The sequence below is a fragment of the Paroedura picta genome, chromosome 1 (assembly GCF_049243985.1).
Source record: "Paroedura picta isolate Pp20150507F chromosome 1, Ppicta_v3.0, whole genome shotgun sequence".
Classification (NCBI taxonomy): Eukaryota; Metazoa; Chordata; class Lepidosauria; order Squamata; family Gekkonidae; genus Paroedura; species Paroedura picta.
The window spans coordinates 6,422,383-6,440,179 of NC_135369.1; the positions used below are offsets into that span (position 1 = coordinate 6,422,383).

General features: G+C 48.5%; 1 long non-coding RNA gene across 3 annotated transcripts in view; it reads right to left on the reverse strand.

The window, feature by feature from the left end:
• LOC143830169 (uncharacterized) overlaps window positions 1–17,543 on the reverse strand; it is a 38,511-nt gene extending 20,968 nt beyond the window's left edge. For 2 of the 3 annotated variants that reach the window (XR_013228388.1, XR_013228376.1), the window contains exon 1: window positions 1,159–1,383. This is a non-coding gene — a long non-coding RNA (uncharacterized LOC143830169). Of the gene's footprint in view, window positions 1–1,158; window positions 1,384–17,389 lie in introns of those variants that run through there. The other variant, XR_013228386.1, reaches the window with a different exon arrangement.
• Window positions 17,544–17,797: the final 254 nt, after the last annotated feature.

Here is a 17,797-nt window from a genome sequence, read left to right on the forward strand (position 1 = left end):
TTTCTTTCTTTCTTTCTTTCTTTCTTTCTTTCTTTCTTTCTTTCTTTCTTTCTTTCTTTCTTAGGAGGTGGGGAGCTCCTTCCTTCCTTCCTTCCTTCCTTCCTTCCTTCCTTCCTTCCTTCCTTCCTTCCTTCCTTCCTTCCTTCCTTCCTTCCTTCCTTCCTTCCTTCTTTCTTTCTTTCTTTCTTTCTTTCTTTCTTTCTTTCTTTCTTTCTTTCTTTCTTTCTTTCTTTCTTTCCTTCCTTCCTTCCTTCCTTCCTTCCTTCCTTCCTTCCTTCCTTCCTTCCTTCCTTTCTTTCTTTCTTTCTTTCTTTCTTTCTTTCTTTCTTAGGAGGTGGGGAGCTCCCCTTCACTGGCAGACTTCCAGCAGCTACAGGGCAGATCCTTCTCCTGGATGCTTGAGGCTGATCTTGTACTGAGCAGGGGATTGACTAGGCGGCCTGTGTGGCTCCTTCCTAATCTATGACTCTTGGACAAAAAGCCGGCTCTCAAGATATAGCTGTGTAATCTATGGTGGCGTACATTGTATTCCTGTAATGGCTTCTAGGGCATCATCTTCTCTCTCTGTAACCCACTTTCTGCATCAAGATAGGTCGTGCCTTGGGCAAGTTGTTCTTTCTGTTTGTTCACCTGCGTTGTTTCCCAAGTCTTTAATCAAAAATAACTTAAGTCCCTTCCAGGGCGGTCTCTGCCCCCTTTCTTCGGGCAGCTTCTTGCCACCACTGCTAGGAAATTGGGGGAATCCTACTAGGCAGCCAGGCTCATTTCAGGTGGGGCCTTGGGGGTCAAAGATGGAGAACCCACCTCCTCCCGAGGAAGCCTGTTCCACTGAGGAACCGCTCTAACTGTCAGGAACTTCTTCCGGAGGTTGACACGGAATTTCTTTTGCATTAATTTCATCCCATTGGTTCTGGTCCGTCCCTCTGGGATAAAAGAGAAAAACTCTGCACCATCCTCTATATCAGGGATAGTCAGCCTGTGGTCCTCCAGATGTTCAAGGACTACAATTCCCATTAGCCCCTGTCAGCAAATGCTGGCAGGGACTCATGGGAATTGTAGTCCATGGCCATCTGGAGGACCACAGGCACATAAATACAATAAACAAACAAACAAACAAATAAATGAATAAATAAATAAATAAAAGTGGTTTGCGATTACCTGTCTCTGTGTTCCTTGGAGGAAGTCCATCCAAATCCTTTGAGGTCTCCCATTCAAATACTAGCCCTTCTTAGCCTCTGAGAACTGACAGGACTTGGCTATCCTGGTCAAAGCTGCGTTGTGCATTATTGAGAAAAATACCAAGGGTGTCCTGCAGGGGGCATCAGAGGAGATGTGCTTTTAGCATAGCTAGGATAGGAACTTCCTGATGATTTCCAAATACTCCGCTCATGTGTCTTGATGGGCTCAACGGGAGACTTCCTGCTCCTTTGAGTAGACTTCCTGCCTGCTTGAGTCCCAAACAGAACAACAGAAGAATGACTGCCGGCAACAGACAGCGGGTTAGGTCTCTCCTCTGTCTTTCTTTACAGAGTGGTTTGTCTTCACAGTGAAATGATCGTCTTCATTTGAGCAAGCTGGTCCTCTGGTCCCCTTTTCAAATGGAAACCCTGCCAACAGAAAGGACCCAGTAGCACGAGAGGCAAAAGACCCTGGAAAGTTGTGGCCAATCTGAGTGGTGGACCAGTTGTTTTAATGGTATAAGGTAGCATTATATGGCATTTGAGGAAGAATTGTGGCCCAGTGGTGGAGCTCAGAAGGTTGTAGGTTCTATCCCTGGAACCTCCAGTTAATAAACGGACCAGTTAGAAGGTGATATAAAAGAGAAGAGCCGGAGACAATGGAGAATGGCTGCCAGTCTGGGTGGTGGCCATGACACAGTGGAAAAGCTTCTGCTTGGCTTACAGAAGGTCTGGGTTCAGTCCCTGGCATCTCCAGTTGAAAGGACCAGGCAGTAGGTGATAGGAAAGGCCTTCACCTAAGACTTCCAGACAATACTGATAATAGAACCATAGAATAATAGAGTTGGAAGGGACCTCATGGGTCATCTAGTCCAACCCCCTGCACTATGCAGGACACTCACAACCCTCTCGCTCATCCACTGTCACCTGCCACCCCCTTGAGCCTTCACAGACTCAGCCTATCTGTCAGATGGCTCTCCAGCCTTTGCTCCATCCTCTAAATCAGTGGTCCCCAACCCCCGGTCCAGGGACCGGGATCGGTCCGTAAATCAGTCAGTACCGGGCTGCGGCTCCTCCTCGTCCTCCTCCCTGGCTGCTGCCTCGGGGGCTGCCCTGCCACTCTGCTGGCGGCTCACCTTTGGTGCTCTCTGGCGGCCGCCATGGCTGGGGCTCCCCCTCAGCATGGCACTGCACAGCTGCTGCTGCTGGCAGCGCCCCCCCCAGCAGGCGGTGGGAAGTCAGGGGCGCCGGTGGGAAAACAAGTGGATCAGGGGCTCAGGCAGTGGTGACGTCCCTCAGCAAAAGACTACCCCCCCGGCCCTCAGTAAAACTGTCAAGTGTTGACCGGTCCCCGGTGATAAAAAGGATGGGGACCACTACTCTACATGGCAGCCTTTTAAATACTTGAAGATGGTTCTCAGATCCCCTCTCTGTCGTCTCCTCTCCAGGCTGAACAGACCAAGCTCCCCCAGCCTTTCCTCATCCGTCTTGGTCTCCAAACCCCTCACCATCTTTGTTGCCCTCCTCTGGACACGTTCTAGTTTGTCAACATCCCTCTTCAATTGGGGTGACCTTGATGGAACAAGTTAGAGAAACCTCTGCTTGCCCTGCAGTAGGTCCCAGGTTCAATCCTCGGCATCTCCCATGAAAAATATTAGGTAGGAGGGGATGGGAAAGACCTCAGCCTGAGACCCTGGAAAGCAGCTGCCAGTTTGAGTGGGCAATACCCAGGAGAACTGCTACCAGTCTAAGTGGACAAAACGGAACTCGATAGACCTAAGGTCTGATTCAATAGAAGAAGAGAGGTCATGGTTCAGTGGTAGAGCATGCAGAAGGTCCCAGGTTCAATCCTGGGCATCACCAGTTAGAACAATAAGGTGAGCAGTGATATGAAAGAGAGCTGCTGCCAGCCTGAGCAGGCGATTATGATCTTGGCAGCCTGATGGTTTGCTTCGGCGTAAGACAGCTTGATAAGTTCATCATATAAGAAGATCTCAAGAGGATAGCTGGAAGGACCACTGGAGGGGAGAATGACTGATTTGTGCCAAGCGACAAAGGGTCTGCGTACTTCGCGGAAACCAGAACGGAACAACTGGTGTTTCCCCGGAAGTCACCCATGAAATTAGACTCCGGTCGGTTCAAAGCAAAGATGCTTAACAGCAGTTTAAGGTTTAATGCTCCGAGGTGGATTAAGTTCTCTAATAGGAGGTTTCTTTCCCCCTGGGGTACTTCATTTCCGGAGCATGTCACATTGGAATGGTATAAAAGGGTTGGGACACGTTGCTTCCTCAGCTGTCACTTTGACCACGAGACTCCGGTTGGTGATTTGGGGGTAAGTATCCAAAATATTATTAGAAATAATAATTTGAAATGCCCTCCCAGCCTGGTTCCCCAGTTGGTATGTTTGGAAGCAGCAATTTTCTGTCTTGGGGACGTTTTCCAGAATTTAAATGCCAGCAGCAACCCCTAAGCAGAAGATGACATTCCATCTTCCATGGTTTCATGGTTATCTCCAATGGGGGTAAGACCTTGCACAGTGTCTTCACTAGAATCCCATGCTGTTGGGGTTACAAGATTAGCTGATTTCATGTGAAGGATCAGTGGTAGAGCCTCTGCTTGGTGTGCAGAAGGTATCAGGTTCAATCCCCAGCATCTCCAGCTAGAAAAGACCAGGCAGGAGGTCATGGGAAAGGCCTCCATTTGAGACTCTGGAGAGCCATGGAGAGGGACTGTGGCTCAGTGGTAGAGCATCTGCTTGGCATGCAGAAGGTCCCAGGTTCAAACCCCAGCATCTCCAGCTAAAAAAGACCAGGCAGGAGGTCATGGGAAAGGCCTCCATTTGAGACTCTGGAGAGCCATGGAGAGGGTCTGTGGCTCAGTGGTAGAGCATCTGCTTGGCATGCAGAAGGTCCCAGGTTCAATCCCCAGCATCTCCAGTTAACAGGCAGTCAGTGATGTGGAAGACCCCAACCTAAGACCCTAGATAGCAGCTACTAGTCTGAGTAGAGAATACTGACCTTAGTAGACCATACAATGAACGTGAGTCAACAGTGTGCCTCGGTGGCTAAAAAAGGCACGTGGGATTTGGGTCTGTATCAAAAGAATAGAGTCCAGATCACCACAATTGAATAAGGATGTAGACAAACTGGAGCGTGTCCAGAGGAGGGCAACAAAGAGGGTGAGGGGTTTGGAGACCAAGAAGGATGAAGAAAGGTTGGGGGAGCTTGGTCTGTTTCGCCTGGAGAGGAGACGACTGAGAGGGGATCTGATAACCATCTTCAAGTATTTAAAAGGCTGCCAGGTGGAGGATGGAGCAGAGTTGTTCTCTCTTGCCCCAAATGGTCAGACCAATGGGATGAAATTAATTAAAAAGATTTCACATCCAGATGTTTCTGAGAGTTAGAGCGGTTTCTCGGTGGAACAGGCTTCTTCAGGAGGTGGCGGGTTTTCCTTTTTGGAACGGTTTAAGCAGAGGCTAGAGAGCCATCAGACAGAAATGCTGATTCTGTGAATTTAGGCAGACTGTCAGTGGAAGGGAAGAAGGGATTGTGTTTGAACTTGGCTTTTGTGGCCCGGGGAAATGCCAATTGCCATGTTGGGGTTAGGAGACAAATTTCTTCCAGACCAGACTGGCCAGGGATTATGGTGTTTTTTTTTTTGGGGGGGGAGGACATAATCTAGGCATGAGGACAGAACTGTCAGGACTGTGACTGGCCCAAGGCCACCTGGCTGGCTACATGTGGAGGAACGGGGAATCAAAACCGGCTTGCCACTGGTGCAGGAGACATTTGCCACAATGGGACAACTATAAAGGTGTTCATAGCCATATCGGGACTCCGAACTGGATGGAAAGGCGGGCATACAAATATTTTAAATGCAAATTTGTATGTGATTCCCCAGTGAGGGAATCTCTGGGCTCTTTTGGGTTTTGAAAAGAGTGCAGCGGGATAGATTTAAACCCTCCCCCCCATTCTGAGTGCGGATAAAGACCATGTTATCTATGCAAATTTGTCCTGATAACTGAATTTCAAAAATGCTGAGAGCGTTCCCAGTTTTAGACGTTCAGTTATAATTTCAGATCCTGGATTCCCACACACAAAGAGTCACAGCTCAGCACAGCTCAACACATATTATATATATACATAATAAATAAATAAATAAATAAAAATACACCTCCAAAGAAATTCCTTCTCTGAGTCTTGTCTCCATTGGTGACTGGCTGGGAGTGCAGTCTCCCAAAGGATCCAATCGGAAGGGAGAAACGTGATTGCCCGGAAAATCGGGAGAATCAAAGAAATACAAGAGGCCTGTTTTTAAGAACAACAAGAAGAAAAGTGGATTCTTATATGCCACTTTTCCCTACCCGAAGGAGTCACAAAGTGGCTTCCATTCGCCTTCCCTTTCCTCTCCCCACAACAGACACCCTGTGAGGGAGGTGAGGCTGAGAGAGACCTGAGATTACTGAAGAAGAAGAAGATTTGGTTCTTATATGCCGCTCTTCTCTACCCGAAGGAGTCTCAAAGTGGCTTCCAATTGCCTTCCCTTTCCTCTCCCCACAACAGACCCCCTGTGAGGGAAGTGGGGCTGAGAGAGCCCTGATATTACTAAAGAAGAAGAGTAGGTTCTTATATGCCACTTTTTTCTACACAAAGGAGTCTCAAAGTGGCTTACAGTCACCTTCCCTTTCCTCTCCCCACAACAGATCCCCTGTGAGGGAGGGGAGGCTGAGAGAACCCTGGTATTACTGAAGAAGAAAAGTTGGTTTTTATGTGCTGCTTTTCTCTAACCGAAGGAGTCTCAAAACGGCTTACATTTGCCTTCCCTTTCCTCTCCCCACAACAGACACCCTGTGAGGTGGGTGAGGCTGAGAGAGCCCTGATATCACTGCCCTGTCAGAACAGTTTTATCAGTCCTGTAGCGAGCCCAAGGTCACCCAGCTGGTTGTATATGGGGGAGTGCGGAATCTGCCCTGGCTCGCCAGTTTAGAAGTCTGCACTCATAACCACTACACCAAGCTTAGGTTGGCACCTGAGCACAAAAAAATCAACTCTGAATTTTCGGGGGGGGGGGGTGATCTAGGAGAAACCACTCCTTTGTGAGTCTTTTTCAGACAAACAACCCCAATGATGGAGTTCTTGCGGTGAGAACTGGCAAGTGTATTTTTGGTGACTGGCCCAGTTAGAACTCATCCCATGCGGAATTCCTTGAAAGCCGACAGCAACGACTTAAATAGGCCATCCTGGAAAACAAGATTAACAATGGAGCGTAGAATGCTGACGTCTGCCTTTGCTCGCAGGCTTAATAAATTATATTAACTTGTACGGGATTACTGAGTTGGGTTGCTAGAGGGGTCTGGAGGAGGATTGTTGTCCTTGTGTCCCCTTCCTTAGGGAGGGGTGGAAAACCCTCCGGAGGCACAACTGGGTAAGGGCTTCATTTGCTCATGCCAGTCACAGCTTTAATGTTTGGGCAACTACAGTTTGGGCAACTAGTTTGGGGGTTGAATTGCCAGTCAGGGGCGGGTTGGAGGCTGGGAGTCTGGGACCAGGAGAGGAAACCATTGAAGAAGAAGAAGAAGAAGAAGAAGAAGAAGAAGAAGAAGAAGAAGAAGAAGAAGAGTTGGTTCTTATATGCTGTTTTCTCTACCCAAAGGAGGCTCAAAGTGGCTTACAATCGCCTTCCCTTTCTCTCCCCACAACAGACACCCTGTGAGGGAGGCTGAGAGAGCCCTGAGATTACTGAAGAAGAAGAAGAGTTGGTTCTTATATGCCGCTTTTCTCTACCCGAAGGAGGCTCAAAGCGGCTTACAGTCGCCTTCCCATTCCTCTCCCCACAACAGACACCCTGTGAGGTGGGTGAGGCTGAGAGAGCGCTGATATCACTGCCCGGTCAGAACAGTTTTATCAGTGCCGTGGCGAGCCCAAGGTCACCCAGCTGGCTGCATGTGGGGAGCGCAGAATCGAACCTGGCATGCCAGATTAGAAGTCCGCACTCCTAACCACTACACCAAACTGGCTCTGAGTCAACAGCAGTGTTCTAGATTGTTGGAAAGGCAAAACACAAGCTGACGTCCAAGCCAAAACAAGCCCTGTTAAAAAATACTAAATTTTCAATTGGACCTTTGTCAGTGGCTGTGTCTTATCCGTTCCACAATATTTCTGGTAAGGGCTTGGAGGAGGAGCCAGTCTCATGGCTTAAGTGCCACTCAGCACACACTCAGGGCAGCTGTCCGGCCCCTGAGGACCTTTCCCTCCTCCAACTGGCTTGCCTTTCTGCCCAGCAGCCAGCCAATCACCTTCCATCCCCCACCCTTAACCACCCCCTCCTCCTTGCACTTCCCTCCGAGGCTCGGAGGCTGCAGATCCCTGCTGGTGAGAGCTGCCCCTGCCAGTAAATTCCATAACAGCTGCCTGCAGCCTTGCCAAGGCCTGGGGGGGGGGGAGAGGCCATCTGCAGAGTTCTTCCACTCCACCCTTGTAATCTAGCGCCTGTTGTAGTCCTGGATGCAACGGGCTTGGCCCCTATTTTATAAATAAGGATATTAATATGGAGCCATACAAAGAAACTGTTACCATCCATAAGAGCGATACAAAACTTTAAGATTCTATTCTAGCACAATGTCATGTCAATATCTGTTCTAAAAAAATCAGACATACTTGAAATGCAGGAAGGGCCCCTTCGAAAACAAGTATTTCTGACCAGGGCTCATTTGGGCTTGGTTTGTTCTACCTGCTTATAAAAAGGAAAAACTTTCCGTGGACATCGTTATGTGTTTCGTCTTTCTGCTGTTCTTCGGCTGACAGATCTGACTTTTGTATTCTCTACAATTTGTCAGAATTCGAGGAGACCATCGAATCCATAGCAAGATTAGAATAGAATTTGGCACAAGTATTATGGTTCCATTTCTGTTGCAGGACCCCACCCCTCACCCCCACGAAAGGTCAATGAATAAAACTTCATCATATCTTATTGCTATATATCTTTTCGTTATTGTTGGATGTATACAAATCTGTTGTTTCCAGCAGACTGCACATCTGCTGGAAATAAACTGCATCTCTCCACGTCTTTTAATCATGTCTTTTGTTTTATATGAGCCTCTTGTGGCGCAGAGTGGTAAGGCAGCAGAAATGCATTCTGAAGCTGTCTGCCCTTGAGGCTGGGAGTTCAATCCCAGCAGCCGGCTCAAGGTTGACTCAGCCTTCCAGCCTTCCAAGGTCGGTAAAATGAGTATCCAGCTTGCTGGGGGGTAAACGGTAATGACTGGGGAAGGCACTGGCAAACCACCCTGTATTGAGATATGAGGATGGGGAGTATCTTCCTAAATGGTGATAACGACACAACTGTCATGCGACATTCTACAAACTCTCTCGGTCTTTATGGTAAAGACCACAGAGATTAAGGGAACTTCTAGAACATTTCATTCATTCGTTCGTTCATTCGTTTGTTTGTTCATTCATTGATTCGTTTGTTCATTACAGTTCTGTACCCCGCTTTGCTACTGCTCAGGGCAGTTTACAATGAAATTTATGGCTCACATAAATGCTGGCCTAAATGTATTTATTTATTTAATTTATATACCACTTTCCCTAGCAGCTCAGGGCGGTGTGCAGTGGCAGCCCCTTAAACAAGAATAACACATGAATGTTAAAAAAAAAACCTTTCAAAGATTAAACACATCACAATATTAAAAGCTTCATACATCTCAGTGAAGCCATGCAATTTCCTTTGGATGTAAACTGTTAGTCGTAATTCTCTGAGGGTAGTGGTCCGGGGGATGTTACTCAATCACTTCCCCCAAACGAAACCTTGGCGGAAGAGCTCCGTCTTGCAGTAGGTGAATTCTGTAGGGCAGGTATATGCTGGCAGGGGCTCATGGGAATTGTAGTCCACAGATATCTGGAGGACCACAGGTTGACTACCCCTGCTGTAGGGGGTTGGACTAGATAACCATGGATGTACCTTGCAACTCTATGATCCTATGCCTAGCAAAATGCTTCCAGTAATATGCACTACATTCTGTTCAGTCAATTTAGCATCAAGACGTACTTTGTTGGTCTTCAAGGTGCTACTGGCCTCTGATTTTAATGGTGACAGGCATTGACTCCCTTGAGAAGAAACTACATTTCAGTGCAAAAGGTCTCCTTGTGTCACAGGATCCTAGGAACACAGGAAGCTGCCTTATCCTGAATCAGGTCCTTAGTCCACCCAAATCAGCATTGCATGCACTGACTCACAGTGGCTCTCCAGGGTTCCAGGCCAAGTTCTTTCACCTCACCTACTGCTAGTTTCTTTAAGTGGAGAAGCTGGGGATTGAACCTGGGACCTCATGCATGGCGATCAAATGCTCTACCCCTGAGCCACAGCCCTCCTATACAGGATCACATGACTTATACTGAATCAGACCCTTAGTCCATTAAAGTTATAGTCAGACTAGCTGCAGGTCGCCGGGGTTTCAGGCTGAGGTCTTTCACATTAACTGGAGATGCCCAGGATTGAACCTGGGATCTTCTGCATGCCAAGCAGAGGCCCTTCCATTGAGCTATGGCCCCTCTCCATGGCTCTCCAGGGTCTCCAGCTGAGGTCTTTCCCACCCCTTCCTGCCAGGTCCTTTTAACTGGAGATGCTGGGATTGAACCTGGGACCTTCTGCATGCCGAACAGAGGCCCTTCCATTGAGCCATGGCCCCTCTCCATGGCTCTCCAGGGTTTCCAGATGAGGTCTTTCCCACCCCTTCCTCCTAGGTCCTTTTAACTGGAGATGCTGGAGATTGAACCTGGGACCTTCTGCATGCCGAGCAGAGGCCCTTCCATTGAGCCATGGCCCCTCTCCATGGCTCTCCAGGGTTTCCAGATGAGGTCTTTCCCACCCCTTCCTCCTAGGTCCTTTTAACTGGAGATGCTGGAGATTGAACCTGGGACCTTCTGCATGCCAAGTAGAGGCCCTTCCATTGAGCCATGGTCCCTCTCCATGGCACTCCAGGGTCTCGAGCTGAGGTCTTTCCCACCCCTTCCTGCTAGGTCCTTTTAACAGGGGATGCTGGGGACTGAACTTGGGACTTCCTACAAGCCAAGCAGAGGCTTTACCGTTGAGCCACGGAATCTCCAGGTTTGTTCGAATTGTGTTTCTCATTAAAACCGCAAATGCAAATCCCCTCCTTTGTTCTCCACGCAGGCTAACTTGAAATTCCCCAGAAGATGGCTTACCAGTGCAAGCAACCGTGTTTGGGCCCTCCTTCTTTTGTGAAAGGGACCACCATAAACTATGTGGATGCCGACTCTGTGAAGCCCTCAGGCACACCTCCCTGCAAAGAGGCAGCCGCAGATGCATCTAAAGCCGTGGCCATCGAGGAAAAGTCTGCGTTTCCATGTGCAAATCCGTGTTCAACAGCCAGCCAAACGGCGAGCGCTAAATCGAAAGGCAAGGCGTCCGTGAAGGCCGCGGATACGGTGGAGATATGTAGCACAGCGGCCGGAGAATCTATGAAAGTGGTGTGTACTGAGGGATGTGGCGGCTTTCCCATGAAGACCATCAGACCTTCCGCACGGAGCAAATCACCCATTGGTGCAGTTTCTTCCCAATCCTCAACTTGGGTCCCTGTTTGTGAATCACCTGACCAGGGTCCGGCTGGTGTCCCTGTTTGTCCCTCACCCGGCAAAGCTCCAGTCTGTATTCCCATCGGCAAAACTCCCGATCAGGGCCCAACCTACGTCCCTGTGTGCACATCACCGAGCAAACCTCCCATCTATGTCCCCATCTGCCAGCCCTCTGACCAAGGTCCACCTTGTGTCCCTGTCTGTACCTCACCTAGCAAAGCTCCAGCTTATATTCCCATCTGCAAAACTCCTGATCAAGGTCCAGCTTATGTCCCTGTCTGCGTCTCACCTGGCAAAGGTCCAGTTTGTGCCCCTTTCTGCACAAGACCTGGCCAGGGGCCGATGTACATCCCTGTTTGCGTCACACCCGGCCAGGCGCCAACTTACGTCCCCATCTGCACAACACCAGGCCAAGCTCCAACATATGTCCCCTTCTGCACTCTGGGTCAAGTTTCAACGTGTGTCCCTGTCTGCACTACTCCGGGCCAGGATCCAACCTGTGTCCCTGTCTGCACTACTCCGGGCCAGGCTCCAACCTACGTCCCCATCTGTGCAACTCCGGGTCAGGCTCCAACCTGTGTTCCCATCTGCACTACTCCGGGCCAGGCTCCAACCTACGTCCCTGTCTGTGCAACTCCGGGTCAGGCTCCAACCTGTGTCCCCGTCTGCACTACTCCGGGCCAGGCTCCAACTTGTGTCCCCGTCTGCACTACTCCGGGTCAGGCTCCAACCTACGTCCCCGTCTGTGCAACTCCGGGTCAGGCTCCAACCTGTGTCCCCGTCTGCTCTACTCCGGGCCAGGCTCCAACCTGTGTCCCCGTCTGCACTACTCCGGGTCAGGCTCCAACCTACGTCCCCGTCTGTGCAACTCCGGGTCAGGCTCCAACCTGTGTCCCTGTATGTGCCACCCCAGGCCAATCTCCCACCTGTGTCCCTGTGTGTGGCACCCAGGGCCAAGATCCCACCTGTGTCCCTGTCTGTGGCACCCAGGGCCAAGCTCCCACCTGTGTCCCTGTATGTGCCACCCCAGGCCAAGCTCCCACCTGTGTCCCTGTGTGTGCCACCCCAGGCCAAACTCCCACTTGTGTCCCTGTCTGCAAATCACCTCCCCGGGTTCCTTATAAATCTCCCCGCTCTGCTCCAGTCATGTATGCGCAACGTTGTCGTGGACGATGTGGCTGCATGTTCTTTTTGGCATACCCAGCCCCAAATCTCAAATCTTGCCCGTGCAGCTCATGCTCCTCCAGTAACAAATCAGAAGGTTAATGCTTTTGGGGTGAGCTCATTAGCTTTGAGATGAAGAAATGAATGAGCAACAGAGGTCTTGGCGCGACCCACCTCGGCTTCCCCTTGCGCATCCAAGGGTGCACCTGTGCGCAGCTTCATGCTTGGACTCTTTCATCTCCTGCTCATTAAAACATGCAGAATGCTATGCGTCCTCTAAGAGGGTAAACAGAAAAGAGCTACCTCCCTTCAAAGTATCCCATGTGCATTGGAGAGAGCATCACTATGGATTGGGTTCAGGGTTTGATTTCAGTTGCTTTAAAATACGACTTTTAAATTTAGATGGCGAATAGGCCATCTCAGTTTTTGTGGTCAGAGTACTTAATGGCATCTCTTGACAGCACTGATTTTGGAAAAGGTTGGAGGCAGATCCCCGTAGACTGTGACCTTTTGAAGCTTATCAAATATTTTGTGGCTAGCATGGGAACAAAGGAGCTGTTGGCGTCATCCCACTCGACACAGTCAAATGCTAAATCCTTCTATGTCAGCCCCCACGTTAAATATCAGCGTTACCGCTTGCAGACTTCCAAAGGGAATTCCTGCATGGAAGTGCCATTCAGTTCAGCTTTGCTTGGAACGCATATTTGGCTTCATGCTTTCCCCTTTTCACTCACCTATACAACGTTGCAGCTACATATGTCAAATAAAAGCTTTTTTTCACCTATAACATGATCTGATTCTTGTTTTGCTGCATTTACCTTGATTCAAACTAAGGAATAAAAGAGGTTACGATAAGATTAGGAAATATCCAAAGAATGGTGGCTTACCCATGCCTAGGTTGTGATAGAAATCATGTTTGATACTTTCACCCGGAATCTGATTTCTACAGTCCGATTACATTGTTTATGAGATAGCTCCTCATCCTATTGATTGTGGATGGCGAACGTGTCATCAAGTCACAACTGATTTGGGGTGACTGCCATTTCTTGGCTGGAAGTAGAAGCACTGGACTTCCTTGGTGATCTAACCAGCATCTAAGAACAAACCAGGACAGACCTTGCAAATCCAAATCTCTCATCCATACACACAGTGTCAGCTTTCATGTGGATGCACATTTCCTCAGACAATGGAACAAGAATCATAAGAGTACAGATATAAGGAGAGTAGTAAATTAGTAAGCTTCACAAAGGCAACCCACAAATATGCAGCCTGACAGTGACGTGGATAATTCCTTGCTAGAAGAACCGAATCAGTCCTTAAGGTTAAATTGCCATTCGCAAAAATAGGACTCAACAGGGATATTGGTTTCTACATATGCTAACCTCATTCAACTCTTATATCTATATTCCTTACAATCCGCTCTTCATTTCATTTCACTGGGACAATGCAACTGTAATGTGATATAGGTATGTATGTAATGTAATTTAAAATCTAACTCTCTGGTCTTTGGACAGGAGAACAAATACAGTCATTTGTGGATTGATTATGCACTTGACCGGGAGCAATGGGCTGCTGCTGGTTCCTAGCGGTGGGGCAACGTTTCATAGAATCATAGAATCATAGAGTTGGATGGGACCTCCTGGGTCATCTAGTCCAACCCCCTGCGCTATGCAGGACCTTCACATCCCTATCGCTCATCCACTGTAACTTGCCACCCCCTGCCACTTCATGTGTATGCATGGGGGATGAACTGTCAGGAACTCTAACTGTCAGGAACTTCTTCCAGAGGAATAGACAGAATTTAGAACCATGGAGTTGGAAGGGACCTCCTGGTTCATCTAGTCCAACCCCCTGCAATATGCAGGACACCCACAACCCTCTCACTCCTCCACTGTCACTTGCCACTCCCTCAAACTGCATCTCTGTCAGATGGCTCTCTTGAGGAAGCCTGATCCACTGAGGAACCGCTCTGACTGTCAGGAACTTCTTCCGGATGTTTAGACGGAATTTCACCCCATTGGTTCTGGTCAGACCCTCCAGGACAAGAGAGAACAACTCTGCTTAAATATGTTTGCTTAGAGATCAGGGTGTCATAGAATGAAACGCATTTACCAGGTAGGAGGGATTATGGAGAAATATAACATCTTAAAAATTTAGCCAATCATTCCACAAGAAAACAGACCGATCTTTGGCTCACTTATCAAAGTCACTGCAAAGATCTCAAACACTCACTAAATTCCTAATGGTGAAAGAATATCCTTGAACACACACATTATCCAAGAAGAACAGTTGGTTTTTATACCCTGTTTTCTCTCCCCGAAGGAGTCTCAAAGCAGCTTCCATTCACCTTCCCTTTCCTCTCCCCACAACAGACACTGTGCAAAGTAGATGGGGCTGAGAGAGCTCGTGAGAACAGCATTATAAGGGCTGTGACTCACCCAAGGTCACCCAGCTGGCTGCATGTGGAAGAGCAGTGAATCGGCTCAACAGACGCTGCTCCTAACCACTACCCCAATATATCAGCATTTGGGTGAACTCCTCTCATCATATAGCTGTTCATAATTTTGGGGGAATGCTCTGTGTAGTCACCTGCTCCCTACTGTCGCAGATGCCCCCTAGTGGCCAACTGCCTTATTCCCAAGCAATGACATTAGGCAATCATAGAATCATAGAGTTGGAAGGGTCCACACAGGCCATCTAGTCCAACCCCCTGCTCAACGCAGGATCAGCCCTAAGCATCCTAGAATCATAGAATCATCGAATCATAGAGTTGGAAGGGGCCATACAGGCCATCTAGTCCAACCCCCTGCTCAATGCAGGATCAGCCCTAAGCATCCTAGAATCATAGAATCATCGAATCATAGAGTTGGAAGGGGCCATACAGGCCATCTAGTCCAATCATATGGATCCTCTTCATTTATGAGGGCTTTTCAGTGGAAGGAGAAGGAGGAATTTTGGGTTGCCATGGAAGGAGTGAGGAGATAAGACCGCTCTGTGGTTGGGGTACTGGCTCAGCTCATGCCGTACAAAACCAAAAAGGGAAACCAAAACCTAACCTAACCAGAAAAGTTAGGAACCCAGCGGTTGAACTGCAAAAGTAATTTAAAAAAATTGCAAACATCTGTAAACCGCTCCTGCGGGAGCAGTGAAAATAAAACAGTCAGTGGTAAGTGAGAAAGGGGCAGGGTGAGTCCAGGATGCGGCTCCCAATTGGCCCCTCCAAGTATCAGTCTGGGGCCAAGGAGCCAATCAGGCGTTGCCCAGTGGGCGGCTCCCGATTGGCCCCTTGGCCCGTCCCAGACGTCATTGGCCAAACCGTGTGAGCAGGCCCATCGCGTGAGGCTTCGGAGCGGGGAAAGGAGCTGGGCCTCCACGTCTGCTACAGAATGGACTGGGCAGGGTCCAGCTCATTAAACAATTAAATTAAACAATTTAATTGTTTAATTGTTTGTTTGACTGGCCGTGAAACAACTTGTTAATGAAGAGCAATTTTACCTCTTATTCCCTTTGCAATGGTGATTAACTCCCAACACCTGTGAAACCAGATATAATTTTCTTTGTGTAACTTGACGTTTAGACAGCGTTTGTGCATTTGCCTTTCTACAGCTCGATGGACGTGGCTATGAACATGTTTGTATTAAGCTATGAACATTTTTGTATTTAGTTCTTTGTATTTCAAGATGAGGGTATAGCTCTTTTTTTTGTATGTACTGTACCTTATAGATAATTTTTAAAATTGTCAATCAATTGAGTCCAGGACTCAATATGTTTGCTTAGAGATCAGGGTGTCATAGAATGAAACACATTTACCAATGAATTTTTAAATTTATCAGTCAATCAATCAATTGATTGATAAATTAAAAAATTCATTGGTTGATGATTTTTAAAAAAATAATCAATTAAAATTACTTAATTAATTAACTGGACTAGTTCCCCACCCTCACTGGCAGTCTTCAAACAAAGGTTGGATACACACTTTTCTTGGATGATTTAGGATGCTTTGGGCTGATCCTGCGTTGAGCAGGGGGTTGGACTAGATGGCCTGTGTGGCCCCTTCCAACTCTAGGATTCTATGATTCTATGATTCAAGCCAGATCATGGTGGGTGACAGAATAAAACCCCATAATTCTATAAAACCCCCATCAGAAACCCAATTAACATTAACAATACACAACCATGGCAGTAAAAAACAAACCTTCCCCCACTATGGAAAGACCCCCCAACTGGGGCAACCGGGCAACAGAAGTGTGGTGGAGTAACTTCCTTAGGGCAGTGGTCCCCAGCCTTTTTATCACCGGGGACCACTCAACGCTTGACAATTTTACTGAGGCCCGGTGGGGGGGGTAGTTTACTCCTCTACTCTCAGCCACTGCCCTAACACTCTCTGATCGCTATGGTAATGTTTAAACATCCCTTCAAAATAAGATACAGACACGCCACAACAATGAACATAAGGAACATTTCATTTTCAGGGAAATTTTAACTCATGACAATGACAAATCAATGGGAACCCTGAGCTTGTTTCTCTGCAACGAGATAGTCCCATCTGGGAGTGATGGGAGACAAGAACACCCAAAGTGTGTTGTAAAGGGCCGGGGGGGATGAAGGAAAGGGCTGGGGGGGGGGGGGAGAAGGCGTCCTTCGGGGCTCACCTCCAATTAGTTTACGGACCACATGTGGTCCACGGCCCACAGGTTGGGGATAGCTACCTTAGGGGGCCCATCAGATCTTCTCCCAGCCCTGGCCTCAGCCATAGTCCTGGCAGAAGAGCTCCATCTTTCAGGCCCTGCGGAATGCCGGAAGCTCTCACCGGTCCCACAGCTCTTCCAGGAGCTCAATCCACCATGTAGTGGCCAGGCCTGAGAAGGCCCTGGCCCTGGTTGATGCCAGGCAATCTTCTCTGGGGCCGAGAATGACCAGTGAGTTGGTAGCTGCAGAGCACAAAGCCCTGCAGGGGGCACAGGGCAACAGGCGGTCCCTCAAAATAGTCCTCCAGACAAAATTTTATGAAAACAATATTTAGTAGAAATTGTTTGAGAACAGAGACATAAGGTAAAGGTAAAGGTATCCCCTGTGCAAGCACTGGGTCATGTCTGACCCTTGGGGTGACGCCCTCTAGCGTTTTTATGGCAGACTCAATACGGGGTGGTTTGCCAGTGCCTTCCCCAGTCATTACTGTTTACCCCCCAGCAAGCTGGGTACTCATTTTACCGACCTCGGAAGGATGGAAGGCTGAGTCAACCTTGAGCCGGCTGCTGGGATTGAACTCCCAGCCTCATGGGCAGACAGCTTCAGACAGCATATCGCTGCCTTACCACTCTGCGCCACAAGAGGCTCATAACAGAGACATAAGGAGGGTTTATTCCCTCGATGTCAACATGCTTTGTTTGCATGGAAGGAGAAGCTATTTGATTACCCTAGTAAAAAAAAATTTTTTGCCTCATATGGACTCACCTTTTGGGTTTTGCATCAGGAACTAAAAAATGCAGCGTCCGCGTGGTCCTCTTAATGGCCGCTCCATAAATTAGGCTGAGCAGCCTGCCCGGAAGTCATCCTGCAATCATTCACTGTCGAGATCCTTTGCAGCCCGGCAGCTCAGTAAACATGCCGAGCATCTCCTCTTGGGTAATGTGACTCTGAGTCTTTGCCAACAGAGTCTGGCTGCTTGGGGAGAGCCTGAACGGCTGCTTGCTTCAGAGGCTGTAGCTTTAACAGGAATGCCAATCAAGGACCCTGGCTGGGGCTGTGCTTCCACTGGCTGAGCCTGCATTCCTTCACCTGCCGAACAGCTCATATGATGAATGGTCCCCACTGGCTATAGTGGCAGGGGCATGACAACATGGTCCCCGTGAGGCAAAGCAC